Genomic DNA, 20,245 nt, shown 5'->3' with positions numbered 1-20,245 from the left:
AAAATATAAAATATACAATAAAATCTATCTATTAAATATATAAATTTCATATATTTATATTTAAATTCATAATAAGTTATATTTAAAGAATCAAAGTTAATTTAAACGTAAGATTAAAGTCTCGTGCCTTGCTAACTAGGCTGCCATGCGTCCATGTGCTATCAATAAGATAAGTCCTTGGTCAGTGGACAAATAGCCTAATTATATTGAATTCTTATAAATTATTGATGGGTAATATGAGTTAGAGGATGTTTAATTTAAGGTGCGTTTTTTATTATTGTAGTTTTTTTTTTTTAAACTGAAAATTATTATTAGTTTTTATTATTTTTTAAATGCAAGCTCATTGCATAAAACATCAAAGTGCAATTGAATCAGATGAAAGCATAAATTTTGTACAAATCAACCCGAATCCATAAATAGCTCCAACCCCTAGAGTCTAGAGAACCCACGAGTCAACCTTAATCCTAATTCCCAATAGACTCGAATAGACCCTCCCACTCTTTGCAGCGCCGCCACCTTTTGGACCAACTGGGAGGAACTTCCGGATATCTGCAAACAAGATTTATTCCATCGAGGCTTTGCAAGCGTAGAGCAGAAGCCTCCAAGGACAAGACCGAAACCCACAACCCAAGATTAAACCATCATCTCCAGCAAGAAACTCCAAGCTCAAACCACCAACAGCAGAGGAGAGTGGAAAGCAGAGGCCATGACATCTCATTCTCCTCTCGCTATGAGAAAACTAGCTAAAGACATGTGAATGCCGGCTCTAATCCTTGGATACGCCTTTCTTGGAATCCACTTCCAAGTTGCTCGCCTGTTCAACCATCGAAATAAAACAGCGAGCGGCGCCAAGAACAAGCAAAGCCACGAAAAACACGGTTCCATCGTCTCGACAGATCCGCGTGCAAGAAGTTGAAAACTCGTCTTCAGTTCCAGATCCCTCCAGCTGCAGCCCAAATAAAACCAAGCACAAAAATGTACACAGCCTCATGTAAAGATAAGGAGGGGCCCATGCTCCGGGGAGGAGGAGAAGCCTTCCTTGCCCGGGAGGGCAAGGAATGACTCAAGGTCTCCGAGACAAACGGGTCTGACTACTCGAGAAGGAAAACCTTTTTAGAGGAATAAACTCTCTCTAGAAGCACCAAGTTTTACAAAAAAATTTTGTTGCTTGTTTTCAAAAAGCTGCTTTGTTCATTGTTTTTTTATATATATGTAGAAATATTTTAGTTTGTGCAATGTATATCTATTTTTTTTAATAAAAATAAATAATATATATATATATATTGACAAAAATAAAAATTTGAATTAAAAAATAATATTTTAAATAAAATATTAATTAAAATTCAAATCTCCAAAAACTAAATGTTTTAATATTAAATGTAAAAATATTAATCTACTAAAAAACAAATGAATATTTAAGAAAACAAAATATCAATTATGAATTATGTTCATAATATTCAATAATATTCGCGCATGAAAACAAGTGGAAGTAAGTTTGAAAAAAAAAATAATAACATATACTTTTTCTCTTTGAAAATGAGTTATAGTACTTTTCAACTTTGGAACTGAAAGCAAGATTAACAAAAAGTATTCGAAAATATAGCATTCAACCAAATAAGTTTTCTTTCAAAAAAAAAAAAAAAACCGAACGCATCCTTAGTTCCTTTAATATTTATGTGGATTTATTTCACAAGTCGTAACATTAAAAGATTAAGAAAAAGGTATATTTTAATTAATATCATGTGATTATATATACACTATTTTTTTAACATGCATTATATGTTTTTTATATTTATTGTATGCACACATAATTTAATATTTTTATATATAATTTTTTATACGATATAATATTATTGTAATATAACTCCGCTTAAGTAGTTTGTACTTAGCCGGTCCCAAGCCCAGATAAAGGAGGAGGGTTGCGGTAGGTAACAGCTAGCGTAAAAATATCGTCACACCTTATAATATGAATTCTTACGAGATAAACATTAGGGCGTCCTTTACTTTCGACGCACTACATCGGAGCCCAAGTGTAATGAGAAATATACAAGAGTGTAGAGCGTTCATCGAAAGCGACGCGCTATGCCGGCACCCAGGTGTAGTGTTAAATGAGCAAGGGTTCCCACATTATAGACAGGTGTGGGTCAAGAAGTTAGTCCATAGAATAAATAGTAGAATAGAATACAAGATAGGCATAGAGAATAATAGAAGATATCATAGAAGTAGATCAATTAGGAATGAACAAGATAGGAGAAGAATCAGGGTTGGTACTTAGAATGTTGGATCACTTACAGGAAAATTAATGGAGCTTGTGGACACCTTGAAAAGGAGAAGGGTGAATATTGTTTGCATTCAGGAGACTAAATGGATATGAGAGAAAAGCAAGGAAATGGGTAATTCATGATACAAACTGTAGTTTACCGAAAAAGAAAGTAACAAGAATGGAGTGAGCGTGATCATAGACAGGATATTGAAAAATGTCGTAATAGCTGTGAAAAAAGTAGGAGATAGAATTATACTAGTAAAGCTAGTACTAAAAAGAGAAATAGTAAATGTAGTTAGTACTTATGCCTCACAAATAGGACTAGATAGTGAGAGTAAATAAAAGTTTTGGAAAGATATGGATGATCTAATGCAAAGCATACCGAATGAAGAGAATGTTCTCATCAGTGGAAATTTGAATGGACATGTAGGAAGTGATAGGTAAGGTTATGAGAATGTTCATGGAGGTTTTGGTTTTTGGTAGCCGAAATGAGGAGGAGAAAAGCATCCTGAATTTTGCCATGGCATACAATCTAATACTAGTAAATACCTACTTTATAAATTGGGAGTCACATTTAGTGACTTTCAAAAGTGGATAACATAGAAGCCAAATTGACTTCCTCTTAACCGGGAAGACAAATAGAGCTCTATGCAAGGATTGCAAAGTTATTCCGGGAGAGGCTTTAACAAGTCAACATAGGTTAGTGGTCTTGGATGTCAAGTTTAGGAAAAATTCAAGTAAGATTAGAAGAAATATTATAGCTCGAACAAAGTGGTAGGAGTTCAAAGGAGTAAAGCACTTGGAAAGTAGCTAGAAAAATACTTAGAGAATCTAGAGAATATGGACCACCCTTAAAAGAGAGATGGTAGTGGAATAAGGAAGTACAAAAGGCAATGAAGAGAAAGAGGGAATGGTATAAGAAATTACTTAAATGTGATAATAATGAGGTTTATGAATAGTACAAGATAGCAAAGAAAGAGGCAAAAAAGGCTGTTAATCAAGCAAGAGCACAGGCCTTTGAAAAGTTACATGAGAAACTTGAAACTAAATAAGGGAAGAAAGATATTTACAAATTAGCAAGAAGGAGAGAAAAGAAATGTCAAAATCTCAATCAAGTTAGGTGCATTAAGGATAAAGAAGGAAAAGTGTTGGTGAAAGATAAGGACATTAAAGAAAGATGGAGAAATTATTTTGATGATCTCTTTAATAATAGTAAAAGTGGTAATAGCGTGAATATAGACTACAGAGCAATAGAAAAGAATGTGAATTACACTAGAAGGATTATATCTTCAGAAGTAAAAGAAGCACTTAAGAGAATGAAAGTGGGTAAAGCCTGTGGACCCGATGGAATACTAATTGAAGTGTAGAAATATTTGAGAGATGTGGGAGTGACATGGTTAACTAAATTGTTTAATAAGATTCTAAACTAAAAAAAAATGCCTAATGAATGAAGGAGGAGTATTTTAGTATCTATTTTTAAAAACAAGGGATACATATAGAGTTACTCAAACTATAGGAGAATTAAACTCATGAGCCATACTATGAAGTTGTGGGAGAGAGTTGTGGAACATCGACTACGTCATGACACTTCTATCTCTCCCAATCAATTTGGCTTCATGCCCGGTCGTTCAACTATGGAAGCGATCTTTCTCATTAAAAGCTTGATGGAGAAATATAGAGATGTGAAGAAATATCTATATATGGTTTTTATCGATTTGGAGAAGGCTTATGATAGTGTTCTAAGAGATGTCTTATGGAGAGTGTTAGAACAAAAGAGGGTATCTATTAGGTACATATAAGTGTTGAAAGATATGTATGAAGGAGTAACTACTATTGTGCACACAGTGGGAGGAGACACAATAGATTTTTCTATCTCAATTAGATTACACCAAGGTTCAACTGTGAGCTCTTACCTTTTTACATTAGTTTTAGATGAATTGATAAAACATATACAAAAGAGTATCCTTTGGTGCATAATGTTTGCGGATGATATAGTTCTGATAAATAAAACGCGAGAAGGAGTCAATAGAAAGCTAGAACTTTGGAGAAGTACACTAGAGTCAAAGGGCTTTAAGTTAAGTAGAACAAAGATAGAATACATGCATTGCAAGTTCAGTGAGGGCCGAACTGGTAATAGGGAAGGAGTTAGTTTGGATAGAGTGATATTGCCCTAAAGTAATCACTTTAAATATCTTGGCTCAATCCTTCAAGTAGATGGGGGATATAAGGAGATGTTAGTCATAGGATTAAAGCCGGATAGTTGAAGTGGAGACGTACCACGGGAGTTTTATGTGATCGCAAGATTCCCAATAAGTTAAAAATAAAATTTTACCGTACAGTCATATGACCGGTCATGTTATATGGTAGTGAGTGTTGAGCAATGAAGGAGTCGTATATGTCTAAGATGAGAGTTGTGGAGATGAGAATATTAAGGTGGATGAGTGGCCATACTATACTAGATAAAGTCCGTAATGAGAGTATTAGAAAAAAGGTAGGAGTGGTGCCAATTGAGGATAAGTTGAGAGAAGGGAGATTAAGGTGGTTTGGTCATGTGAAGCGTAAACATATGGAGGCTCCAATTAGACAAGTAGAGTATGTTGGGTTGGAGGATAGAAAAAAAAGAAGGGGTAGACCTAAACTGACTTGGAGGAGAGTAGCATAACATGACCTAGAAGCATTACACATTTCCGAGAATTTAACCCAAAATCATTTAGAGTGGAGAAAGAGAATCCATATAGTCAACCCCAATAAATTTTTGGGATAAAAGCTTAGTTGAGTTGAGTATAATATTATTGTAATATAATGATTATTATTTAATAATATATAATTTTTTATTTATCATAACATATATACTATATGTGCATTTATCATTTTTAGATTAAGTAATGAAAATAAAAATATAACATAATTTTATAATTGTAAGTATTTTATAAATGTACAAATTTAACTATTTGTTATTTCATTAGGTCATATATCTTCAAGTTAATTTTCTTCATTAATAAAGTATTGAATTTATCAAAATTAATTAGCTTTTAGCATTTTATAATTTTTATAATATATATATAATTAGAGTGGAAAAACTAAATTTTTTATAACATTATTTGAAAGTTTATATATATAATAGTAATATAAATTTAATTTAGCATAATTTTATATAATGTTTTAATTATTTTTTATTTGATTTTTTAATTTTATTTAATAAAATTAATTATGCACACTTTTGTTAATAAGTATAATATTATTAATTTTTATTTGATATATAATATTTTACATAATTTTATATTTTCTTATGATATAGAGAAAAATAAAAATAAAATGGACAAATATATTAACACTAATAAATTATTTATAAATAATAAATTATAATTAAAAATTTTTTATATAAAAAATAAAAATATCAATACTAAAAGAATATAAAACACTGACGTTAGTATATTATTATTTTTAATTAGAATGAATATAGCAAAAAAAGTATAACAATTATTCAGTTTATAATAAAATTAATTGGGATGATTATGTCAAAAAAAATATAATAATTATTCAGTTTAGAGTAAAATTAATATTTAGTCAAACAAACATGTAACGTATTTTTAAATTAAATTTTTTATAATTATCTTTCTAAAAGTAAATGTCAAATTTCAATATAGAAAATTGTTGGATCTAAATAAATTAAAAAAAAATTCAATAAATGATACAATGTTATATTTATATAAAAATTAGACTCTTTTTAAATAAAAATACGTATTTATTTTTTGCTAAGTTAAAAGGAAATTATAGTATTAAAAAATTAAAAAATCGTTATATTTTTTTACATGTACAAAATTAATATTTTTAAACTTTTAATAATGCACTATTTTAAAATAAAAAAAATCAATCATCTTATTAATTATATTAATTTTATAATTAAACTCAAGTCTATCATATTATGTTAATTATCAATTTTTAAGTAATATATATTTATCTATTTAAATTTTTTTTCTCATATATATAATTTATTTTGCATGTTTTATACGTAATTTTATATTATTTAAAAATTTTAAATTCATATAATTTTATTATATGTTACATACTAATTAAATATTTTTATAAATCAACAGATATAATTTTTTTTATAATTTCTTTCCATTGTTATATATATATATATATATATATATATATATATATATATATATATGGGATTTATAAATTCAATTTTAATTAGAACAAACTTATATATTAATGTAATAATTATAAATTTTATAAATATATTTATATTTAAAAATATAAATTTATTTTATATGAAATATTTTTTAATGAATTCATAAGAAATAAAATTGAAAAAAAATTTCAAAAACTTTAAAACAGAATTCATATGTTTGGCTGACAAAAGTTAATTTCTTTTATTGTTTTTCTACGTTAATTCAAATATTTTGTATGAAAATATTTTTACATAAATAATTATAAGATAAAGATAAAAATCTATTAAAATTTATTAAAAAAATAAAAAATTATAAAATAGAGATAAAAATCTATTAGAATTCATTAAAAAAATAATTAATAGAAATAAAATATCTTCTGATTTTCGTAAATAATATAAATCCTAAAGGTATTTTTATAAAATTTTATTTAAAATTATATTATAAGAAATATTTAATTAAGTAGAATTTATATACAAATAAGACTATAAATTTTAGATTTATATAAACTCTAAAATTATATAACTAATTAAATTTTAAGTCTTATAAATTTTAAATTTATATAAGCTCTAAAATTAAATTAAATAATAAAAAATATAATTATAAATACAGCAAATAATGAAGGGTAGGCAAAGCCAATGTTTCCCCTTCATACTTAATGTGTTTGCACATTATTTGAAGTCGTTATACATATTCGTGATTTAACTTTTTTATGTGTAATTTTTTTTTATATTTATATATAATATAATATTATTATAATATATTGATTTTCAATAATAAATTTTTAATATGTTGCGTTTTGGATTTTTTATTTAAGAACATAAATAATAAAAAATTTAAAAAATTTTACAATGTTTAAAAGTTTTTATTTAAACATTTACTACACTACAAACTCTAAATGAATATTATAAACAGGTTCATAGGTACTATTCTATAATATTTTAAAATAATTTTAACAACACATATTTTGTAATTTTGAAGGGCACATATTTTGACGATAATAATAGTAGTATCTATAATGAAATAATAATATATCAATTAAAATTATTTATGGCTATAAAGTAGCAGTATTTATAATAAAAAAATTATGTATAGAAAATGTTTAATAAATATTACTAAAATAAATTAACATATTAAAATCCTTTATTATTTTTTAAAATAGTATTCATAGGAAAAAAAAAAGAAATTAATAAAGATATAAAAAGATATTTATAATAAGTTATCTTTGTAATATATGCATTTTAGTTCATATTGAAATAATTCTAATATATTATCTCTAGCTATAATTATTATTAAAATAATATTGAAATTTTAATTTATGTTAACTATTGTAATATTATTGTGAGAGTTTGAGATTGGGAGGAATAATTGCTGTTGCTTTTTATTAATGAATAATTAACATATTTATAGTGTACAACAAGAGAGATTGATTACAAGTATAAGACTAAGTACAGAGATTGATTACAAGTATAAGACTAAGTACAAGATCCACATAAAACGGTATTTGAATATATCTGACATTATAATGCGGCATTTGAATATATCTAACACCCCCCCTCAAGCTAAGCCAGAGTGGAACGAAGACGTAGCTTGTCAAAATGTTGCTGAAACATATGTCGTGCCAATGGTTTGGTCATGATATCGGCAATCTGATCACCACTTCGAATAAACTTGATTTGTATTGTGCCAAGCTTGACTTGCTCACGAACAAAATGATAATCCAGTTCAATATGTTTAGTTCGAGCATGAAACACTGGATTGGAGCTAAGATAAATTGCTCCTATGTTATCACACCACATATGCGTAGAACCCATAGGTGGACAACCAAGTTCACGCAGCAAATAGGTGACCCATAGAACCTCAGCCGTGGCATTGGCAATTGACTTGTACTCACTTTCAGTGGAGGATCTAGCAATAGTGGGTTGCTTCTTTGATGCCCATGATATTAAATTGCTCCCAAATAAACTAAGTACCCATTGGTAGAGCATCGATCATCAGGGCAGCCTACCCAATCACTGTCCGCAAAGCACTGAAGTTGCATGGTAGATTGCTTGGTGATGTGCAAACCCACATGAGGCGTGCCGTTTATGTAGCGTAGGAGGCGTTTGGCTGCTTGCGAGTGCACATCAGTTGCACAGTGAAGAAATTGGGCCAGTTTGTTGACACTGAAAGCTATGTCAGGACGAGTCAAAGTCATGTATTGTAAAGCTCCCACAATTTGCCGATACTGCTCCAGGTTAGGCAATGGTGTACCCTGCGTTTTGCTAAGTGGAGGAGAAGCAGCCATGGGAGTAACGCATGGTTTGGAATCTTGCATTTTCGTCTCTTTTAACAAATCCGCAGCATATTTACTTTGAGTAAAAGAAGTTCATCACCAATTTTCTTAACTTCAATACCCAGAAAGTAATGTAATGAGCCAAGATCACGGATTGGAAACATGTCTTTGATTTTGTTGAGAAACCACTGTAACTTGTTTTTATCTGAACATGTAACAACGAGATCATCGACATAAACAAGTATGTAAAATGTGAGTCCACCTAAGAGTAGAATGAACAGTGATGTATCTGCTTTGGAAGCGACAAATCCGAGGCCTTCTAAAAATTCTTAGAGACGTTGAAACCATGCTCGTGGAGCTTGTTTTAGTCCATAGAGAGAACGGTGCAGTTTACATACATGATTTGGTTTTGTGACATCTACATAGCCATGAGGGTTGCTCCATATATAATTCAGTGTCAACATGCCCATGTAGAAAGGCATTGGAAATGTCAAGCTGATGAATTGGCCACTGATGAACTGTGGCGATGGAAAGAACTGTGTGTACAGTGTTGAATTTGAGAACAGGGGAGAATGTTTCTTGATAATCAATGCCCGATTGCTGAATGTACCCTTTTGCAACCAATTGAGCCTTATATCGCTCAATACTACCATCCGCATGGCATTTGATCCTAAAGATCCATTTATTTCCAATTATATTTTTGTGTGGGGGTCGAGGGACCAAGCTCCATGTGTGATTCTGTGCCAATGCATCCAGCTCTCTTTGCATAGCTTCACGCCATTCTACATGTTTGTTTGCTTGCAAAAGTGTTTTAGGTTCCTCCAATAGATAATTAGTTTTTACCTGGGACAAGTAAAATTGTTTTTTGGGTGGATTGGGTCGTAACTCCATGGAATGGGTGCGTGGTTTAGGTGGCGGGTTAGAGACATTTGTTTCGGGAATTAATGAGCTTGAGGTCTCGGGTTCATTTGGGTCTATGGGCTCGGGTTCTTGTGGGCTTTGGGTTTCAGGTTCACTAGTGTTGTTGGCTGATGTGTATTCAGTGAAGTCCACAATGAGTGGTAAACCAGGTGTTTGAGTTGGTATTGGATTTGGTGAATGTTGAGGTGTTCTGGATAGAATTTGAGATGATATAGTTGAAGTGGGTGTGTTCTTTGGATGTGAATGTCCAGCTTGAGGAGATTGAGGTGGAGTCAAGGAGATATTTGGATAAGAAGGAGATAAAGTAGGATGGGATGGAGGTGAAGTGTTCGTACCTGAATTAGATGCAGAGACCAAGTGAGGTTGAACTGTTGTTGTTACCTGAATCCATGGTGACTCTATGGCAGCCCTTGATGATGTGGATGAAGATGATGTCATGTAGGGAAATTGAGTAGTGATAAACTTAACATGCCGTGCTAAATATATCCTACCAGTGTGTTTATCTAGACATCTATATGCACTATGTGTTGGACTTTGACCAAGATATACACAAGGAGTGGACCTAAAGTGATACTTGTGTGCATTGTAAGGACGCAGTAATGGAAAGATGGAACAGCCAAACGGTTTGAAGTCTAGAAATTTTGGATTTTTGTGATAGAGTAATTGATAAGGAGATTTTTGCTTAAGAACATTTGATGGTAAAATATTAATTGAAATTGTACTTTGTTCCATTGCAAAATTCCAATATTTTAAAGGCATTTTGGCATGAGCTAGAAGGGTTAAAGATGTATATACTATATGCCGAATTTTTCTTTCTGAGAGACCATTTTGTTCATGTGTGTAGAGACACGCAATTCTATGAATGATGCCTGACTGTTTAAAATATTGGTTCAGTTTTTGATACTCTCCCCCCCAATCAGAATGAAAAGCTTGTATTTTAGTTTTGAATTGCCGTTCCACCAATTTTTCAAAATTGAGAAAAATGTCATACACATCACTCTTGTGTTTGAGAAAATAAATCCATGTAAATCGAGTAAAATCATCGATGAATAACACAAAGAAACGATGTCCCATAGATGAAAGTACTGGGGCGGGTCCCCATACATCTGAATGAATAATCTGAAAAGGAGCAGTACTAGTATGCTCAACTGAAGCTAATGACAAACGAGAAAGTTTTCCTAAGATGCAACTAGAACAAGGACTAACATTATTTGAAGAAGTTGACAATAAATTGTTACGAACAAGAGACTTAAGTTTTTGAGAATTTGGATGACTAAGAGACTGATGCCACTCATCAAGGGTTGGCGCAGATGCTGCCATTGCTGTTTTTGGCATGGACTGGAGCTTGTATAAGCCTGCCTCACTTGGTCCGCGCATCAGAATTTTGTGTGTTTGTTGATCCTTTAGAACAAAATGGTTAGGCCAAAATTGAAAATAACAATTCTTAACTATTTGAGGAACGCATAAAACATTTCGCAAGTGAAAATTTTTATCATGAGAATGGAGTGTAGTCATACCAGTGTGAGTGATTGGAAGACCTTGACCATTACCTACATGAAGTTGGTCAGTTCCTGGATATTCATTAACTGCACTGAGTGATTGTATGTCAGGAGTTAAGTGAACATTGGCCCCTGTATCTGGATACCACGTGATAGGTTGATTCATGGTAGACTGTGGATTGTTGTTGGAGTAATTGGCCACAGGTTGCGCAACAAAGGTTTGTTGTTGCATGTTATTGCCTTGATTCCGTGGCTGGTATCTTTGGCGGCAAGTAATAGCAGAATGATTGGACAATCCACAGATTTGACATGGGCCACGTTGATGACGTCTGCCAGAATTGTTGTTGCTCTGTCGTTGCTGTGGTGTAAAAGTAGAATTATTAAATCGAAACTGATTGACAGGAGTCGGTGAATTACCTTTTAACACCAGATTAACAACAGGGTCCAGTGATCCTTTTAGAAGAATTTCATGAGCCACTAATTGACCATAGAGGTCATTAAAAGACACGGGTTCAGGGCGCAGATTGAGTGCTGCGATTAAGCCATGGTATTCTGACCCAATATTGCGATAGATAATCGCATTAAATTCTGCTTGGGAAATTGGACGTCCAGCAGCACTAAGCTCATCTGATAGAGCTTTAGCCTTTTGTAAAAACTGAGAAACAGAAAGATCATGTTTCTTTAATTCCTGCAATTCAATATGCAGTTGTAACTGTCGGTTTTGTGAAACTGCTCCGAAGGCATTAGCAAGAGCATCCCATACAGCTTTGGAAGAAGTAAGGCCAATAATATATGGATAAATCTCCTTTGTGAGAGAAGAAAGTAACCAGGAAAGAAGCATCTGGTCTTTGCGAAACCAATTTTCAAATTCTGGATTAGGTTGTTGTATGGAAGGGTCGGTTGAAGATGGTACAGTGACTGATGGAGCTGGAAAAGATCCATTAATGAATCCATGGAGGTTTTGATAGTTTAAAAGGGGAATAAATTGTGTCTTCCAGGCTAAATAATTTTTCGGAGTGAGTTTTACGACAAAAGAGTGAGTAGAGGAAATTGGTGGAAGAGGAGGAGTGGCCATTGTTGGAGTAAGAGGAGCGGCGGAAGATGATGGAGTGATAGAGGTTTCGAAGGGAGGGGAAGACATATTTTCTTAAGGAGTCTGATGCTCTGATACCATGTGAGAGTTTGAGATTGGGAGGAATAATTGCTGTTGCTTTTTATTTTATTAATGAATAATTAACATATTTATAGTGTACAACAAGAGAGATTGATTACAAGTATAAGACTAAGTACAGAGATTGATTACAAGTATAAGACTAAGTACAAGATCCACATAAAACGGTATTTGAATATATCTGACATTATAATGTGGCATTTGAATATATCTAACAATTATAAATTGAAATTTTTAGAAATTTAGCAACAGACATTCTGTCATTAAATGTTATTAGTGACGATACTGCATGATGTCATTCACAAAAGTATTAGTGATGAACTTTTTGTCGTTAAAAGATGATGTCGTATGAATAGCCTCATTGATAAAGTACTAGCAACAAAGTGATATGAATTAGTGACAAATTCTTGTCGTTAATATATGTTATTGGTAACAAATTATTTTTTTATTGCTACAAATATATTTTTGGAAATTTTATACTCAACTCAACTCAACTAAGCCTTTATCCCAAAAATTTGGGGTCGGCTATATGGATTCGCTTTCTCCACTCTAAACGATTTTGGGTTAAGTCCTCAGAAATGTGTAATGCTTCTAGGTCATGTTGTACTACTCTCCTCCAAGTCAATTTAAGTCTATCCCTTTTTTTCTTTCTATCCTCTAACCTAATGTGCTCTACTTGTCTAACTGGAGCCTCCGTATTTCTACGCTTCACATGACCAAACCACCTCAATCTCCCTTCTCTCAACTTATCTTCAATTGGCACCACTCCTACCTTTTCTCTAATACTCTCATTACGGACTTTATCTAGTCTAGTATGGCCACTCATCCACCTTAACATTCTCATCTCTGCAACCCTTATTTTAGACGCATACGACTCTTTCAGTGCCCAACACTCACTACCATATAACATAGCCGGTCGTATGGCTGTACGGTAAAATTTTCCTTTCAACTTTTTGGGAATCTTACGATCACATAAAACTCCCGTGGCACGTCTCCACTTCAACCATCCGGCTTTAATCCTATGACTAACATCTTCCTCACATCCCCCATCTACTTGAAGGACTGAGCCTAGATATTTAAAGTGATTACTTTGGGACAGTACCACTGTAACAAAAAAAAAAAAAGGTCAAAATCGGGAGGAGGACCCCCCCCCCAATTTCTCTTCTCTCCTCTCTTCCCCTCTCTTCTTCTTCTTTCCTTCTCCGGTGACCGGCCGGCGACCTCCCAAGCGGCTCCCCACCCGGCCGGCGACCCTCCAGTGACGGCCAGAACCACCAGAAACGGCGATAAGAGAAGGAGAAGAGAGAGAAAACGCTCGCACAGTGGGCAGCGGCTTTCCAGCACGATTCCGGCTTCATCCGACGTCCGATCAAGGCGATTCAGGTGGCGTTGCAAAGCTTGTTCCAAGAGCTTTCATTTGATACCCATTCTGCAGCAAATGGAGGTCGGATGAGTGAGATATGAAGGAGAGAAGTTTTGGGTTTTTTAAGCTTTTTCGTCAGATCTAGGATGATCCGACCGTTTGATCGACGATCCGAGACCACCTATGGACTGAGGAAGAGGAGAGGAACATGATGGTATGATCAGATCCGAAAAATCTCGCGGGCGACCGGCAGCAGGCCACTGTGCGCGGTGGTTCCGATGGTGGCTCCGGTAGGCTTTGGAGATGATTCTACTTCCAGAGGCTTTCTCATAAATTTTTGAAATTTTTGAGACACAGATAAACTTCGAGTAAGACTATTTTCATTATTTCTCTATCTGTGGAGCATAAATACAATGTTTCTTAAACAGGAAAAATTAGAGAAAAAATCTAAGAAAAATATATGATGAAAGTAAAATTATTTGGAGATATTCTATGGTGTTTGTTGAATTTTTGAGTGATTGTAGAATATTTTTGAAAAATATAGATGGATTTTAGTTAGATTTTTAGCATATGGGCATATAAGATTATTTGAAATTATGATATTTAAATTCTATATGATTGGTTGAAGCTTGAGAATGGAGGTTTAAATATGTGAATATTGAATTGGGTTGAATTAAGAATATGTTAGCTGTTGGAAACTTATGAAATTGAGTAATATTCTTGAATAAAATATTCATGGGTGATTAGAAAATTTTAATTCATTTTGCAATAGCCTTATAATATTATTAAGGACCGCGGGGCAAAATTTTAGAATTTTTAGAGCTTGTTTGAGTGGATTTTTACAAAATGTCAATTATAGGGACTAAAACGTAATTTTTAAGGTTTTGAGTATTGCTTGGTTTGGAGGGCCCAAGAGGGGCCATATAATGATGATGAGATATGAGTTGAATTTAGAAGTATTATTGAGCCTTTTTGCAAGTTGGGTAGGTCCCAGGTATAGGAAAAACTCTGCCAGATTTTCGACATAAATTAGGCTGTTTGTTGCCTCTTTAGAGTTTTATTTTGACTTAGTACTAATAAATTTATAATTTAATTATTAGGTGATAGATGTCAGCTATTTTCCTGCATCCAGCAGCCACAATAGTCATCGATGTATTGTGAGTAAAATATTAATTTTAATTATAATTTTGATATTATTATATGTTCAAGCATGCCCATGCATCACTTATATGCATATATCTATGTAGTTAAACTCTAGGCACGATTTATGTTGCATTCATAACTGTTAAAGTGCCATGGATGCTGTTGTGGTAATTTGGAGCAGTGTGCGTGCGTTGGCATGCGTGTGATGTGGTGTTGGCTATGGATAGGACGGGTAGACACGGCTTGAGATCTTCGCTGGGACCTGGTCCTTCGGGGTAGACACGGCTTGAGTTCTTCGCTGGGACCTCGATTTGATTATTAAGTGGAAGTCCGAGCTGAGTTCTTCGCTAGCACAGGTTGGATTTAAGAGAGCTGTATAGGGGATCAGCTCCCATATATTTATGATTTGACATTACTGGGTGCGTGAGTGCTTCAAATTACCTTTTTGTTGTTATGATGTGAAAAATATTGCTGATGTTGCATTTCACTCTACAGGGTGCATTAGCTTTAGATAGTTATAGAGATTATGGTTAAAATTGATATTTTACTCTCTGAGTCGAACGCTCACTCCTGTTTAATATTTTTCCAGGCTACAGGAGGAGACATTTTTCAGAATAACCTGTCCCTTTTCTCTCAGGTTATGAAAAGATTACTTAATTGTATTATTATTCTCTAAATTTGTAATTTAAGACTCCACATGTGCTAGTAGTAGCATTAAACCTGTCAGGGACTATATGAATTCAAGTTTTCGTATTAATAAATGAAAAAAAAAATTTATGAGTTTTAAATGGTTATAAATGAGGTAACAGGGTTGAGCTGGGCTCCCCTAATTTTAGTTTCTGATAATTACTGGGTTAAGTTGGCCAAAATACAATTATAACAGTTTAATTTAAATTATTTTATATGCATATTGGGCCTAAATTGTGGGCCTAGTCATGGGTTTGAGAACAGTAAGGCTTACTACGGGCCTCGGGGGCTTTATGCTGGCCCAGGTCCTATTGCCGGTCCGGCCCATAGGTTGGGTCGTAACAACCACTCCATTCAAACTAATGAAAATAATGAAAAGTATTTTTGAAAATCCCAACCTTCACACTTTTATATATTATATAGAATATTTAATTTTATAATTACAAATAAATATTTTGAATTATAAAAAAGCCTTAATTAAGTATAATTTAAATACAAATAGAATTAAGAATTTTAAATTTATATAAAATCTAAAATTAATTAGATAATAAAAAATAATATAATTGTAAATGATAAAAATTATAAAGGATATTTTGGAAAATCTTAATGCTCCCCCTTCTTTCATACATTTATATAATACTAGATTTTTAAATGTGTATTACACGTTATCTCCACTCGTAGTACGTATCCATGACTTTAATTTTTTTTTTTATACATAATTTTTTATTAACATATCAATTTTCAATAATTAATTAAATTTAATTTATTTTCATAATATTAAAGTACTATGACACTTATGTCACGACACGATCTCATGGGCGAGACCGGTACTAGGACCTCAGCCGGCATAAAGCCCCGAGGGTCGTAGTAAGTATTACTGTTCTCAAATCCATAACCAAAGCCAAAAACTGAGGCCCAACATATGAATAAAATAAAATAGAATATTACATTTTTATTCGGGTCAAACCAACCTGATAACCATCAAGAACCAAAACCAGGAGAGCCCAGCTCAACTCTGATACCATCATTTATAAATTATTTAATATCACAAAAAATTTTCACTTATTAAAAACCAAAAACTCAAATTAACACTGTCTCTGACAAAATCCATGCTACTGCTAACACATGCGAAGTTCTATATTACAAATTTAGAAAATAATCATATAATGAATAACTGATGATAAACCTGTGGACAAGGAATCAGGTTATTCTAAAAAAGAACTCCTCCTATGGCTTGGAAAAAAAATAGGGTGAACAGGAGTTAGCATTCGACTCATAGAGTAAAATATTGATTTTAAATATAATTTCAATAATTACCAAAAGCTAATGCATCCCTAAGGATGAAATGCAACACATATTTATGTATTCAACCAAATTCAAACAATATTTGAACAAAGAATAATTTGGAGCACTCACACGCCAGTGTGTCACATCAATCAAATATATATATATATATATATATATATATATATATATATATATATATATATATATATATATATATATATATATATATATCTCCTACACAGCTCTCTTTCTAACCTCTGCAAGCGAAATCAACTCAAGACGGACTTTTTCTTAATAATCCAAATGTGGGGGTCAGCGAAATCAACTCAAAGTCATACTCACCCCGACATTCACAAAAAGGACCAGGCCCCAAGCGAGACTAGCTCAAGCCGATTTGAACATCCTACCCATATCCATTACACCACACCACACGCACGCTAATACATGTACATAGCTCTAAATTACCCTAAGGCGACATCTATATCCATTTTTGCAAATAAAAAAATGCAATATAAAGCATGCCTAATATTTATCTACATACATATATTTATATGTGATGCATGAGCATGCATTGAATATATAATAATATTGAAATTGTAAATAAAAGCAATATCTACTTACAGTACATCGGAGACTACTATGGCCGCTAAGTGGAGGAAGATAGCTGACCCTGATCACCTAAATAATTATATTATGAATTTATTAATATTAATTCAAATCAAGAGTTTTAAAGAGGCAAGTCAAAAATCCGGCAGAATTTTCCTTGTACCTAAGACCTACCCAACCTGCAAAGTAGTTCAAATGACACTTCTAAAATCACATGTCCCATATTTACATTTCATCAATATCACATGGCCCCTCCTGGGCCCTCTAAACCAGACCAAACTCACTCAATCAGATAATTCAATTATAAAGGTTAAAACTAATATTTTTCCAAAATCATCCAAACTAACTTTAAAAATTCTATAAATTCGTTCCGCTGTCTTTAACAATATTATAATGCTATTGTAAAAAGAATTATAATTTTCTAACTATCCACGAATATTTTATGAATTTTATTCTAAATCCGGTATTAAGCAAAAATGAATAATTTGAAATTCGGGTTTACCTATGCTAAGTCTGACACCTAGAACACGTCTGGAATGTCTGAAAACGCTAGGATCAACTATAATATTGGCCATGTTCCAGGACGGGCCATCGAGCAATCGGATCTGACCGAAAACTAATTAAATTATTTTTAATTTTTAAGAATTGAAAGAGCCGAAAATCTCACCCAGCAATTTGAACTATCCAATGATCGCCTTTTTCAAACGGGGTTCGATCAGAGCGGGGCCAATCCCATATCAAAGGTTTCATCGTCCTGAGTCCATCGGTAGTCTCGAATTTTCGATCCAACGGTCGAATCACCGGAAAAGTGGTTGAAAAGCCACTGCCATACCCATTTTTCTCTCTCTTCCATTCTCTCTCCTCCGACCACCACACCCACTACTGTTGGTCGGAAACCGAAGCTTGAAGGGAGAGGAGTCGAGTGCCAACCTTCCCATGTCGGTGGCCACCGGAGTTGGCCAGAAACGAGGAGAGAGGGTGGCACACGTTCTTCCTCCCTCTCTCCTCGCCTCGCCGTTTTCCTCCACTGCCGACAGCAGCTTGCCATTCATGGGAAGATACCGGTTGTTTTGAAGCCGCTAGAGTCCTTACCGGCCGCTGTTGTCTCGCCGGTGATGATGTCATGCCGGCACGCAGAAGGAAAGAGGGAGTCGGTGATGGTGTCACGCTGGCACACAGAAGGAAAGAAGGAGAAAGTGACGAGGAAAAGAGAGAGAAGAAAGAGGGAAAGGGAGAGGGAGAGAGAAAAAATTGTTTCTATTTTTTTTTTTTTACTTTTAATTACTCTATTGATCCCTAAACTTTTTAGATATTTTCGATTAGGTCTAAAATTCTTTTATTATATCTAAATTTAATAAAACTTTATTAATAATAAAAATAAATATGCTCTAAAGAAATTTTATTATTATTATTTTAATTTAATAAATTGACTTTAATTTATTTTTGATAAAGACAATATTACAAATAATAAAATTAAAAATAATAGTAATAATAATACATGTAAAAATAGCATCCAATTAAAATATCTTATTAAAAATAATATTTTGAATTTAAAAAAAATAGAATTTAAGAAAAATCAGGATGTTACACATTAAAATTTATTTATATATATATTTTTAATTTTATATGTTTAATTTATTAGTCCATAATAAATAGTTAATTTAGTTGACATATAACAATTAATAATTTTCTCACCATTAACAATAATATTAGTGTTTTTATATTAATAATATTTTTAATATATTTCTTTTTAAGTTATTGTAAGTCATTCATCATAAAAAAAATCAACAATATAAAAAAATAAATAAATAATTTTGTTCTAGAATAAATTATATAAAAAGAAATAAATTAATAATACAAGCATCACTTGGATCTTTGGGAATTCAATCATCATTCTTCCATGGACAATTGGAAATAGAAATATTTGTGATGTTGCAAATTCTGCTAGCCCAGATGATCTGCCATTTCTGCAATGGGCTCATCTTATAATGTATTCAATATAGTATGCATGAATTAAGCAAGTAAATGAATCCTATGAACCATGGCAATGTCACTAGAACTGGAATCAAGATAAGAACTCGCCAACCTTACATGCGCTGATATGCAAATAACTTTGCAGCTCAGGGCACTGCTCTAAGAAGACTCCATTTACATATGGAATTTTTTGCTAATTCTCCTGAAAATAGAGTGGAGAGGGATATATGTCACAAAGAAGATGAAAATGAAGTGTAGTAAGCTATAATAAAGATAAATATCACAAAGTGATAGCATGTCAAAAGTAATTTGAGATATACACATATTGGTCAAATCCAATCATTGACATTTAGCTTTAAAAAAATGATTAAAAGGAATTAATAACATCTATGACAACTTTTAGAAGACCTTAAGAGGGAACAATAAGAGAGGAAACAAAAGAAGTTATTCAATGATGTCAATACACACACAAACACGCAGCATAAATATTAAGGCTCTACACATGTGATACCTAATCCCACATTCTGCAACCTCATCAACTTTAAGTCTTAATTTTTTTGACTTTGATTCTTTTTGGGTGATTACGTGTTGATGAATGTATCAACATGTACAAATATGAAAATAAGTTCTTTGCTCTTTGTTTATGGTTCTTAAATATCTTTAGTTGTCTTTATTAATTTTCATTCTTCTTTTTGCATGATTTGTTAGTTTCATCTACGGATTATTCATCTCCCAACGTTTGGCAAAAAGCCGAATATCCATGCAGATCAAGAGCTACGCAAAACGACGCACGAAGGGAAGAAATAGGGAAAGGCAGAGCTCTTGAAAGAAAGAGGCTACTGTCTCCACTGTAGATCTACAGTGGGAAGGAAGCCAAATAA

The sequence above is a fragment of the Hevea brasiliensis genome, chromosome 4, assembly GCF_030052815.1.
Source record: "Hevea brasiliensis isolate MT/VB/25A 57/8 chromosome 4, ASM3005281v1, whole genome shotgun sequence".
NCBI classification, from domain to species: domain Eukaryota; kingdom Viridiplantae; phylum Streptophyta; class Magnoliopsida; order Malpighiales; family Euphorbiaceae; genus Hevea; species Hevea brasiliensis.
This window is presented reverse-complemented; position numbering follows the sequence as displayed.